This window comes from Haemaphysalis longicornis, unplaced genomic scaffold (assembly GCF_048455015.1).
Source record: "Haemaphysalis longicornis isolate Haplotype H1 unplaced genomic scaffold, Haemaphysalis longicornis Haplotype H1 scaffold_9, whole genome shotgun sequence".
Taxonomy (NCBI): domain Eukaryota; kingdom Metazoa; phylum Arthropoda; class Arachnida; order Ixodida; family Ixodidae; genus Haemaphysalis; species Haemaphysalis longicornis.
In genome coordinates, this window is record NW_027526460.1 from 157,847,549 (window position 1) to 157,860,178 (window position 12,630).

Below are 12,630 nucleotides of genomic sequence, written 5' to 3' on the forward strand. Positions count from 1 at the left end.
CTAGCTTGCGGCTGCTTTCGGGCAAGATGCGATTTACTCAGCGACAAAGTACCAAACATACGTGAAACACAAAAGAAGAAATCGAAGGCCTTCACGGCCAGTATGGAATGTCAGGGAATGCTCGCAGCATTAAACAGTACTTTGGCAGAGACCGTTTGATTGCAATGGGAATGGTGCTCGAGTAGGATAATCTTAATCGTGGTGATACCAATGAAAAAGTATAGTACGGATTTCTGATGCATCCTTAATGGAATTTTTGCAGCGCCCAAGATGGATGTGGAAGCCTAAAGTTGCAAAAAATGCATCAAGGTTGAGCGACGATTACATAAACCTAGGTTAGGTCGGGTCGCGTCTCACGCCTTCGCCCCACTGACAGGAACACGATAGAAAAGGTAATGAACAGGTGGGGTTTTCCATCGGAAGCTCCTCGATCTTTCTTTTTTGTTCAAAAAATGCCACGCTCAAAGCATCGAGACTTCTTCAGTATGGACGCTTGTTGAGTAATGAGGCCGTCGGGCACTTGCGGCTAACCTACAGCTCGAACGAACAAAACAAACAGGCAAACGAGCAACCAAACGAACAAGCAATGAAGCAACAAAGCAAAAAGCAAACAAGCAAACAAGACAACAAACAAAAAGCAAGGTCGGTGGCGTGATCCTTTTCGTGGGTATGGCTTCAAGCGAACGTAAAGTTTTCTCAAAGAAATGTTTGATTCGAAGAGATTTAAGCAACACCGTAAATTTAATACTTTTTTGGGCAGAATAAGGTACCGCGAAAAAGGTGAATAAGGTCATTCTAAGCGTAATTTGTTCGATCCAAGCTAATTGTACGTCCTGTATTTATGGAAAGAGTTACTTTGGCGAATTTGTTTTGAGCCCCGAGATCATTCGTATTTAAAGAATGGCATATTTATCGACGGTTGAGATGAAATTTCATTTCAACACTTGGCCGTTTAATTCATTGGCGATTTATAACGCATTTAAGGTTTCAGGAGTCAGATTTGAACTCGAACTGGCTAAGTATTCTTATTCATGAAGAAATATCGCACCATAAACGATTGATGAACCGCAGTGCGAGTGCGCTGGACCGAAATAGCAACAGTAGTTATGAAAGGGACAAAATATATTTCTTTGAAGTGCGGTGGACACAAGCATCCCGATTATAGGGGTTTACCGGACTGCCCATAGTAGAGAAGCTTTTGTCGGCACACAACAGGTAACATTTCCCTTATTTTAAACACTATCTCAAGATCGATATTCGGAAAGCATTAGGCAAACACAGAAATTGTTTTTTTTCAAGGTTTCTGCGTGCACAAATTGCATTAGGTTATATGACGTAAGAAACCTAGAAATCAATGTTACTGTGACGAACTGCATCGTAGCCGCACTTATGAGCACCAAGAAAATATTAAAATGAAGGATTCTAAGCAGTTGTCATTTTTTCAAGAATGCACCGGAACAAGCTATTGTTAGTAGCTACTGCATCTTGGTGGCTTTCAACAAAGCACGTCCTTTCCGCCGACATTGCGCTGGCTCCAGAACCGACGATAATGGCATCACGAAACTCATTGGACGCAAAATTTTGCTCCCTTCCGATGACGTCACTTTCAAGGTTTTCCTTTTGTGGACACCACTTCGAGAACACCGTATCTATGTGCTCTCAGTATTTGGTCGCTCCCCGTTTCTGTCGCTGAATCTAACGTGCAGGGTAAAAGTCAGTTCCCTTCGCCCGCCTGCTTAACACAGAGGACGACATATGTTTGACAGTCGACTGCGGCGCTTGCAAACACACCAAGGCGATGCTACCATAGGTGAGTGTATCTCCAAACACGGTGTTTGCGAGGACACGAGACAAATTGAAGAGACCCAGATTTTCGCAAGGGATGTTCGCAAGAGGAAAGCAACAGCACACTCGAAATAGGCGTTCTCAAATGAGAGCTTTTCCGCCGCCTGATGACGATGGCAGTACGCTGTAATTAAGGCGACGTCCTGAATAAGAGAAGCGCACCAGCATCCGGACTTGCTTTTTCTAGGAACTGACGCAGGCCAGCAAGTCTTGAGAGCAGCCCTGTCCTGAATAGCTTGGACTCAGTGAATAGAACGACGACTTGGGAACGACATTGTTGATTGATTGATTGTACGGTTTAACGCGCCGACGCAACGCAGGCGATGAGGCGCGCCGTAGTGGACGGCTCCGGATTAATTTTGACCACCTGGGGATCTTTAACCTGCGCCGAAATGTCGTGCACACGGGCGTTTTTGCTTTTCGCCTCCATCAGAAAAGCGGCCGCCGCGCCCACAAATCGATCCCGCGACCTTGTGCTCAGCAGCGCAACGGCTTAACCACTAAACCACCGCGGCGGCGTGGGGACGATATTGTGACTCCATAGTTAGGACCATTGTGTGGAATATGGACACCGGTTGTAAACATAGTACAGGGCAGCCGTAACCATACATAATAGTATAAACGAGTATTGGGAGGACCATATAGTAGATTACATGCCCTATAACAGGAGGGGGGACAGCAAAGTTTCTAGAAACCTTGACTAATTCTCAAAAAAAAGTCAACGGCAACTGCTTTTTACAATCGATGGGTAGTGATATATATACCAAGCGATATCAGCGTCTTCCCAAGTGTGATTCTACGCAAGAGGGCTAAAGCTAAAACGATGCGGTCAATTAGGCTTGTTGGTCAAAGCCTGAGGTGCCATTGCTCAAATCGTGTCAGTTGCTATTTGAGGGTTTTCACCAAAGGCAAAGCGAGAATTGAATTCGAACTTCTTAGACATTTCAGAGGCTACAAACAATAAAACATGACTTTATCAATAAGGCCCCAAGGACAATAACTCCGATCAAGAAACGTATTATTTTCTGCCTTAAACTAGATTTTTCGGATCAAGAAAGCACCTCGTGCGTGTCCTTCTGCAAATTTGCATAGGATTTCCGTGAAGAATAATTACGTCCAAGATAACATATTGCAGCGTACGCATCTACGCCTTTGAGACATAGCCCCTATTCCCCGGGTGGTTATGTGCCGTGGTATGTGGCACGGTGTAAAAGGGGCCACCGAAGATGACTATAGAAGCGCGCGTCATCGACATTACGGACACACCTTCATCGTTCGCTTCCCCGACCGTGCCAACCAGGCGTATCGCCTAATAAAGCCCCCTTCCTCTGTGGAGCCAACTTGCGTCTCCATTCGGCCGGAACAATATTTGGCCGCAACAATATCGATAACAAGATGGGTTTCAACTGGATCCTGATAGTTATGTTATGCTTGCATACCGCTACGTCGTGTTTTCGAACGTGAGTTGGGGGACAGCGACATTCTTGAAACAGCAACAAGTTCGGGGGGTTTGGTAGTTGCCGGTGGCTTATACACCATCCCGCTACGGACAACAGGGCCCCGGAACCCGCCGCAGAACACAACTGAAACACACACAAATAAGACTCAAACACCGTCTTGAGCTGAACTCTCATGTGTAGACCAACAATATCCAGTCCTCCATATTTGTTGCTACATTGTCTCACTACTTCATTATTTTTCTTCCGTATTTATTTATTTATTATTCCTTTATTTATTATTATTATTATTATTATTGTCCAGAGGAGGCACTTGTCCAGTAAGGACAAGTGCCTCCTCTGCTGCCTCGCTTTCTTCGGCAGGCAGGAGTTTTTTCGATGTTCTGAGTGTAAACGCCGTGCGCACGGAAAGTGCATTGTTCTTCCGGACGAGGAACTGCAGCGTTTGATCTCCGGTGAGCAGCCGTTCGTCTGCAATCTGTGTGTGGCTGCGGCGTCACCCGCTAGGCCTAGCGACCCCGGTGACCAAGCCAGCAAAGACGGTGAGCCAGCGAACATCCCGGCCAAACGAGTGGCGTCCCCTGTCGGAGCAAGCTTCAACCCTTCGGCGGACCTATGCGCAGAGGTAGCTGCGTTGAAGAATCTCCTGTCCGAAGCCTGCGCCAGCCTCTCTTTTCTCGGGGATGTTGTCACCGAGCTGCGCGAGGAAAACCGGCTTCTTCGACGGGATAAAGTGGCTGGGCTTGCCCAGCAGGCTGCAATCGTCGCTTCCCTGCGCGAGGAGGTTCGCTGCCTGCGAGGGGAGCTCGCGCGTCCCCCGCCTTCTCCGCCTGCTTCCCCGAAGCCTGCTAATCCTTTCATGCCGCCGGTGACGTCACCGCAGTCTGGTATCCCTACGAGGTCGTCGTTCGCCGAAGCCGCCGCCGGTGCAGCTGGTGAATGTGCCCCCTTCCTGTCATCTACCACCGCTTCGCCGTTCGTTGACCGCCCCAGCAGTCAACCTGCTACGGCCTTGAGCACTTTGGTTTCCCCTTCGGTCCACCCTCTGCCCCCGCCTCCTAGGTCCGACACTGCGATTAATGGCCCGCCGACGAACTTGCAGAAGAAAAGGAGCCCTCCCCGCGTGGGTGCGTCGGAAGCTTCTCAGTTGGTTGTGGTACACCGACCACCCAGCTCCAGGGCCATCTTTGTTTCAAAACTGTCGGCTAACACCACATCTGCTCAACTGTTGGCTCACTTGTCAACTGTGCAAGTTACGCCATTGTCGTGCAAACGCCTTAGGACCAAATACGACTCCTATTCTTCTTTTTGCGTAACTGTTAACGAGGAGTGTTTTAGGCGCCTGAGCGACCCGTCTATGTGGCCAAAAGGCTGCCTTTTCAAGCCGTTTCAAGGCAAGGTCCACCCTGGTATGCTGCACAGCTCTGAAATAACTGAAAATGATCAGTAAGTACGAGAGTTTCGACATATACTATCAAAACACTAGAGGTCTACGAACTAAGTCCTCTGAATTTATTAGAAATATTGCATGCTCTAAATTTTCTGCTGTTGTCATTACTGAAACCTGGCTTTCCGATGATATCTCGTCTTCCGACTATTTCCCTTCTAACTATCAAATCTTTAGAAGCGACAGAAAATTAACTGGACCTAAACAAAAAGGTGGCGGGGTTCTCGTTGCCGTTGATCATTCAGTGCAGTTCATGCGGCGTGCTGACCTCGAGACCCTAGACGAATCAGTCTGGCTTGAGGTAGGCCTCACGAAGGGCGAGAAGCTACTCATCGGTGCATTCTATATATCCCCGGATGTATTACCTTCTGAATTTAATCGAACACTCACATCCATAGAAAATGTCTCAAATGCACACTCCAACCATAAGCTCATCATACTTGGAGACTTCAACACCCCAGGTATTCGCTGGAACAGTCTTTCCTTTGAGCACAAAAACCATTATGCAGCGCAGAAATGCAGCATGCTATTAGATTTTCAGTCGTTCACCTCCATGCAGCAGTTTTGCCGCATAGAAAACTCTTGTGGTAATGTTCTAGATGTGTGCTTCTCAAACTTTAAAAACGTACAAGTGTGTGCCTCCGAAATATCCCTTGTGCACCCCGACAAGTTTCACCCCCCTCTTATTGTCTCTGTCTCGGTCGCGACCCAGCATCGCTCTGGCGGTGTTGACAATTGTTCAGTCCCGCGATATGCTTTCAAGCGTGGAGATTATGCTGGGCTGTATCACTTTTATTCATCTGCTGAATGGTCTAGTGTTTTGGATGTCAATGATGTTGACGAACAGGTTCGACGTTTTACCGAAATAGTCAGAAGTGGCATGGAAAAGTATATCCCTTGTTATAAGCCTGTTCCTTCCAAATTTCCCCACTGGTTTTCTAAAGAACTTCGAAGTTCGCTTAAACTTAAGGATAGCGCCCACAAAAAGGCCAAGCGTTCTGGGCTTGACAAGTGGAAAGCGGAGTTTAGTCGGTATCGCTCACTTTGTAAAATCCTCTACCGGCGTGACCACCAGCTCTATATAGAATCGTTAGAGGCTGCTGCGTCTCAGAAACCGGCTGAATTCTGGAGGTATGTACGCGGCCGTTCTAAGGCGTCTAAAGAACACGTTAGCCTGCTTAATTCCGATGGTGAAGAGGTTGAGGATGTTGCCACCAGTTTTGCTCAGTACTTTCATTCTGTCTTTCAACTGCCAGATGGTAACGACGAACGCTTATCGTTTAATAACTCTAATTTTAACACACTTAGGTTCGATGAAAAAATTGTCAATGATAGCCTTCAACGGATGAAACCATCATTTTCCTGTGGTGCAGATGGAATTCCAGCAGCCCTCATGAAGGCTTACGGGAACATTTTTGTGCCTGTCTTAACTTCCATTTATAATAACTGCTTACTTTTAGGTAAATTTCCTCGTGCATGGAAGATCGCTCGAATTTTTCCAATATTTAAGTCTGGTGATAAGTCAGCCGTTTCTAACTATCGCCCGATCTCACTCCTTTGTGTCGCCTCAAAACTCTTTGAGTCAGCTCTGCACAAAGTTCTTGCTGCCTGCGTCAAGAACGTTGTGCTACCAAATCAGCACGGCTTTTTCTCGGGTCGATCGACGGTCACAAATCTTGCAAGCTTTATGACACACGCTTCGGCTGCAGTTTGTGAAAACGGCCAGTTGGACGTTATTTATTTTGACCTCAGTAAGGCGTTTGATGTGGTGAACCATCAGTTATTAATTAACAAGCTTGCTAAGTCCGGTGTAGATGCAAGCCTTGTTGCCTTGTTGTCCAACTATCTCCTTGACCGGGCCTTTTATGTAGATGTTAACTACAAAAAGTCTAGTGTTTACCCTGCAACAAGTGGTGTACCCCAGGGTTCCGTGCTGGGTCCATTATTGTTTTCTGTCTTTATCAATGATGTTTCAACAGTGTTAACAAACTCTTCTTTTCTTCTCTATGCTGATGATGTCAAACTATTTAGGCACATTAGCGGTGTTCAGGACTGCTGTGCCTTGCAGAGGGATGTGTCGGAATTATCGGTCTGGTGCAGGAAAAACTTCCTAATTTTAAACCCCACTAAAACAAAGGTTGTCACCTACAGCCGGAAAACCCACCGTCTGCTGTTTTCCTACAGTATTGAGGGAGCTCCTCTGCAAAGGGTTGAGGAGATTAGGGACCTAGGGGTGCTTTTCGACAGTACCCTCTCTTTTTCTCCTCATATTAGGCTCATCACCCGGCGAGCACTCCGAAGCCTTGGAAATGTGTGTCGGATTACAAAGGAATTCTCTTCTCCAGATCCATTTCTAATGCTATACAATGCAATATGTATACCACAGTTAGAATATGCTTCTGTTGCCTGGAACGGCATCTCCAAATCTAGTAGTGAATTAATAGAACGTGTGCAGAAGAAGTTTTTATCCATATTTAAGCACCGTCATCACAATCACAGTTTTCATCCTGATTCTGACTTATCCATAGTCCCTTCCATCCCTTCCTTGAACTGCAGACGTATGCGTGCAGACCTTACATTTCTTCACAAAATTGTTCATGGTGACCTTTCTTGCGCAGACCTGCTTAACTGTTTAGAGTTTAGTGTACCACAAAGGCCCACCAGGTCGCATCGCCCGTTCTTGACCGCTGCGCGCAACTCCAATCATTATCCTGTGCGCAGAATACAGAATTGTTACAACCGCTTCTTTGAACGCCTTGACATCTTTCAAAAATCCTTTACAGTTTACCGTACAACGCTGTTGAATACAGTATGTTAAACACCTATGATATGTCTGTCGTTCTTTTTTTTCTGGAATTTGATTTCTCTGCGGTTGTGTCTATCCAACTGATAGTTGCCTATGTTTGAAACTGTTTACTGTCATTTGTTCGTTTTTTAATTTGTCTCTACACTCTTGCCGTTGTTTTTGTTGTATTACTGTCAAACTTTGTTGCTCTGCCTGTCGTGTGGCCTTTACGACGGGCAGAGCAACATAGGCATCTTCTTTTTTTATTTTTTTTACCTGTACCCAGGCTCCGCCTGTGCTTTATTTCTGTCATTTTCACTACTTCAATTTGTGTGTGTCTTGTCGCTTGTGTGTTTCTTGCTATATGTTTCTTGTATTTTGTTTTTCATGTAACTACCCGTGCGCCAGCACTCAGGCCTATGGCTGTTCCTGGGCACGTAAATAAACATGATTGATTGATTGATTGATTGATTGATTGATTATTATTATTATTATTATTATTATTATTATTATTATTATTATTATTATTATTATTATTATTATTATTATTATTATTATTATGATATCTCTGTCGTTCGTTTTTCTTTTTTTTTATTGCTGAAATTTGGTTTCTCTGTGGTTCTGTTTAACCACTATAGTTGCCTGTTTTTGAAACTGTTTACTTATCATGGTTGTCTTATCATTTGTCTCTATACTTTGTCATTGTTCTTGTCGTCTTACTGTTAAACTTTGTTCTCTGCTTGTTGTGTATTCATTACAATAAGCTGAGCCACAAAGGCATCTTCTTTTTCTTTTTTACCTGTACCCAGGCTCCGCCTGTGCTTTATTTCTGTAATTTTCGCTACTTCAATTTGTGTGTGTTGTCGCTTGTTTATTTCTTTCAATATGTTTCTTGTATTTTGTTTTCATGTAACTATCCGTGCGCCAGCACCCAGGCCTCTGGCTGTTCCTGGGCACGTAAATAAACATGATTGATTGATTGATTGATTGATTGATTGATTGATTATTATTATTATTATTATTATTATTATAAATCTGTTCCTTATTATTATTATAAATCTGGATAAATCTGTTCCTTCTTCGGCGTTTCTGCCTTGCATCTCTAAATCCGAGCTGAGATCCATACTGTTCAGTTTCCGGACTAATAAGCCTCCGGGTTATGATGGAATAAGGGTAGAGACGCTTTGTAGGAACTTCGACGTTTTATCGGACGTTCTTCTTTTCATTCTTAATGGATTTATTAATGGCGCAGACATTCCTAACAATTTAAAAACTGCTATCGTTAAGCCTCTCTATAAAGGAGGTCCGAAGGATGAAGTCGACTCGTACAGGCCCATATCAATACTCCCCATTCTTTCTCAAATTCTGGAAAAATACCTTTTACAAATTATGTCTTCTTTTCTGGAAAAATTTTCGGTTATGTCGCCTCGGCAGTATGGTTTCGTGTCTGGCCGTGGCACAATTGCTCTATTAGAAGAATTTGCTGATGACCTGTTCAATTCTGTTGATAATAACTTATTTGCATGTGCTTTATTCATTGATGTTTCTAAAGCTTTCGATTCTGTGTGTCATAATATATTGCTAAGGAAACTCTACTTATTGGGATTCCGTGGCCCGTTCTTTGCTCTTTTGTATAACTATCTCTCGGAGCGCTCTCAGGTTGTTGCTAGTGATGATAATTTTCATTTCAGTAGACCACTATCTCTATTTGCTGGTGTTCCACAAGGTTCCATTTTGTCGCCCTTGCTTTTTAACATTTACATGAATGATTTTTCTATGTCAATTTCTAAATGTATAGTTTACCAGTACGCTGATGACACAGTCTTGGTTGCTAAACATGTGAATTATGAAAAGACGATAAACATGCTTCAAAATGACATTTGTAATGCTGTGCATTGGTTCTCCGAAAATTGCCTTAAAATCAATTCCCGTAAAACAAAACTAATCTGTTTCCGTAATCCGTTGAAAACTACTGTGATTAACGCTCCTGTTTATATTCATGATCACCAGTGCACCACCTGCGAGTGTGCAGTTGTAAATTATGTTGATTCCATTAAAAATTTAGGCATTACTTTTGATTCCGCTCTCTTGGCATGAACATTTAGCGTATATCTGTGGGAAGCTCCGAAGTGTGGCTTGTGTGCTTTACAACATTAAATCTTACGTTCCCTTTCACATCAAGAAAAGCATTGCGCATGCCCTCGCCTATAGTGTACTAAGGTATGGGATAACCATTTTTTATTTTTGTTCATCCCGTTGGAAAGCTCGCATGAACAGCCTATTGAAAAATATATTGATGTCTATCACTTATGGATTGCCGTTGACAGATGTGCAGGATATATTCAAAACTTTTAATTTGCCGTCATTTGATGCTTTATTTATTGAAACAGTGGTTGTTAAACATTTTTGGTTGCCTGATTTTAAGCATGAAGTCAAGTCTGCCCGGCCTGTAAGAAATCAGCCCCGCTTTTCAGTCCCCCGCTCCCGTACGTCGTATGGTATGGCACGTAGAAGTGTTTATGTCCCAAAATTATTTAATGATTTACCCCAAGAAGTCCTTGCTGCACAATCAAAACAACAACTTAAAAAAGCCCTATTGACCTTTTGTTAATTCATGTGCCTGACATTTTGTTTGACATATACAAGTATATATGCGTCTTGTATTTATGGAAGTGCGTACTAATGTGGATTCTGATATCTTTTCTGTGAGGAATTTGTTATGTTCTGCTTACGCTCTGTTTAGTCAATTGATTTCGTAAATATTGTTGTTCGCATGTTGGTATTTCCATGTACTCTATTGCCTTCTTTTTTCGCTTCGCCGGCTTGCCAGGCCTAGTCACACAAGCCTATATTGGCTTCGACAGGCCTGCCATTTTACTTTGTAAAGAGAAGGACAATAAAGAATATTATTATTATTATTATTATTATTATCTTCTTTTTTTATTTTTTACCTGTACCCAGGCTCCGCCTGTGCTGTATTTGTCATTTTCACTACTTCAATTTGTGTGTCTTGTCGCTTGTTTGTTTCTTGCTATATGTTTCTTGTATTTTGTTTTCATGAAACTACCCGTGCGCCAGCACTCAGGCCTCTGGCTGTTCCTGGGCACGTAAATAAACATGATTGATTGATTGATTGATTGATTGATTATTATTATTTATACTCTTGTCATTGTTTTTTGTCGTCTTACTGTCAAACTTTGTTCTCTGCTTGTTGTGTATTCATTACAATAAGCTGAGCCACAAAGGCATCTTCTTTTTTCTTTTTTACCTGTACCCAGGCTCCGCCTGTGCTTTATTTTTGTAATTTTCGCTACTTCAATATGTGTGTGTCTTGTCGCTTGTTTGTTTCTTGCAATATGTTTCTTGTATTTTGTTTTCATATAACTATCCGTGCGCCAGCACTCAGGCCTCTGGCTGTTCCTGGGCACGTAAATAAACATGATTGATTGATTGATTGATTGATTGATTGATTGATTATTATTATTATTATTATTATTATTATTATTATTATTATTATTATTATTATTATTATTCGGTCTTCGGTATTATTAGCCGGTCTTCGCGCGCTCCTCGCTGACGTGCTGGAGGGAATTTCCTTTCTCAGCGACCAAGTGGCCGGGCTGCGCGAGGACAACGACCTTCTGCGCCGGGAAAACGCGCGGGCTTTTGCCTGCCTCCGTCAGGAGAGGGAGGGAGACCGCGCCCATTATGCGAAGTTGGTCACTTCCCTGCGTGCAGAGGTTTGCTCCCTGCGAGCTGAATTGCTTCGCCGTCCCGCTGCTTTGCAGAATGGAATGCGCGGCAGCTCGGGGAGGCCTTCTTTCACCCAAGCTGTTAACAATGAAGTGCCATCCTCGTCGGCTACGTCGGCTCCGCTGCAGGCGGTGTCTCCGGCGTCTCCAACACTGCACCCAACTCCGTCCACCCCCTTCCCAGTGCTTTCCGTGTCTGTGCCTGACTGTCAGCCTCCCAGTTTTGAGAAAAAGCGCCGAAGCCGGGCATGTGTGGGTGCGTCAGACACATCTGGACTGGTCGTCGTTTCGCAGCCGAAGCGCCCCAAAGCTATGTTTGTTTCCAAGCTTTCTCCGACCACCACCCCTGCCAGTCTCAATGCTCATCTGTTAACTTTAGGTGTCTCGCCCTTGAGCTGCCGACGACTGAAGACTAAATTCGACACCTATGCATCCTTTTATATTTCCTTGAATGAAGAGTGTTTCGAGCGCCTAAATGACCCCGCTGTTTGGCCGAAAGACTGCCTCTTTAAGGAGTTCCGAGGCATGTTTCGCGAAGGCATGCTTCACAGCTCTGAGCGCATCATGTAAGAAAAACAACCATGACTAGTTTAGATGTTTTTTATCAGAATGTGCGAGGTCTTCGAACTAAGGCGACTGAATTTTTTGGTAACGTTCTGGCTTCTTGCTTTCCGTTAATAGCTATATCTGAAACTTGGTTGTGCCCTGATATCCTATCCAGTGATTATTTTCCTCAAAATTACCATGTATATCGTAATGATCGTGCTTTAACGGGATGCAAACAAAAAGGGGGCGGGGTCCTTCTCGCCGTTGACAAATCTCTCCCGTGTGTGCTACGTAGCGATATTGATAACGCAGATGAGTCTTTATGGGTCGAAATTCATTTCTCTAAATCTGAAAAACTTCTAGTTGGTGTTTTTTACATTCCTCCTGATGTAGCTCCTGAGGCGTTCAATAAGTTAATCTCCTCCATTGAACAGGTGCTTATCACTCATGGCAACCGCAAAGTCCTCCTGCTTGGAGATTTTAATGCTCCTGGCGTGGAGTGGAGCCAGCTAACTTGTTCCCACTACAACCACCACATTGAACAGAAGGGTAATAGGTTGCTAGATTTTGTGGCTTTCACTTCTATGGCACAGTGTAATCGCATAAAAAATTGCAGTGGAAATATTCTGGACCTGTGCTTTTCGAACTTTGATGGCGTTAGTGTGTTGCACTCTGATTGTTCTTTAGTAATACCGGACAGATTTCATCCTCCTCTTTCTATTTCCTGTTGCCTCCCTTCATTGCTCCACCGTTCCGTAAATTCCAACAACACGCAACCTCATTACGCTTTCGCCAGGG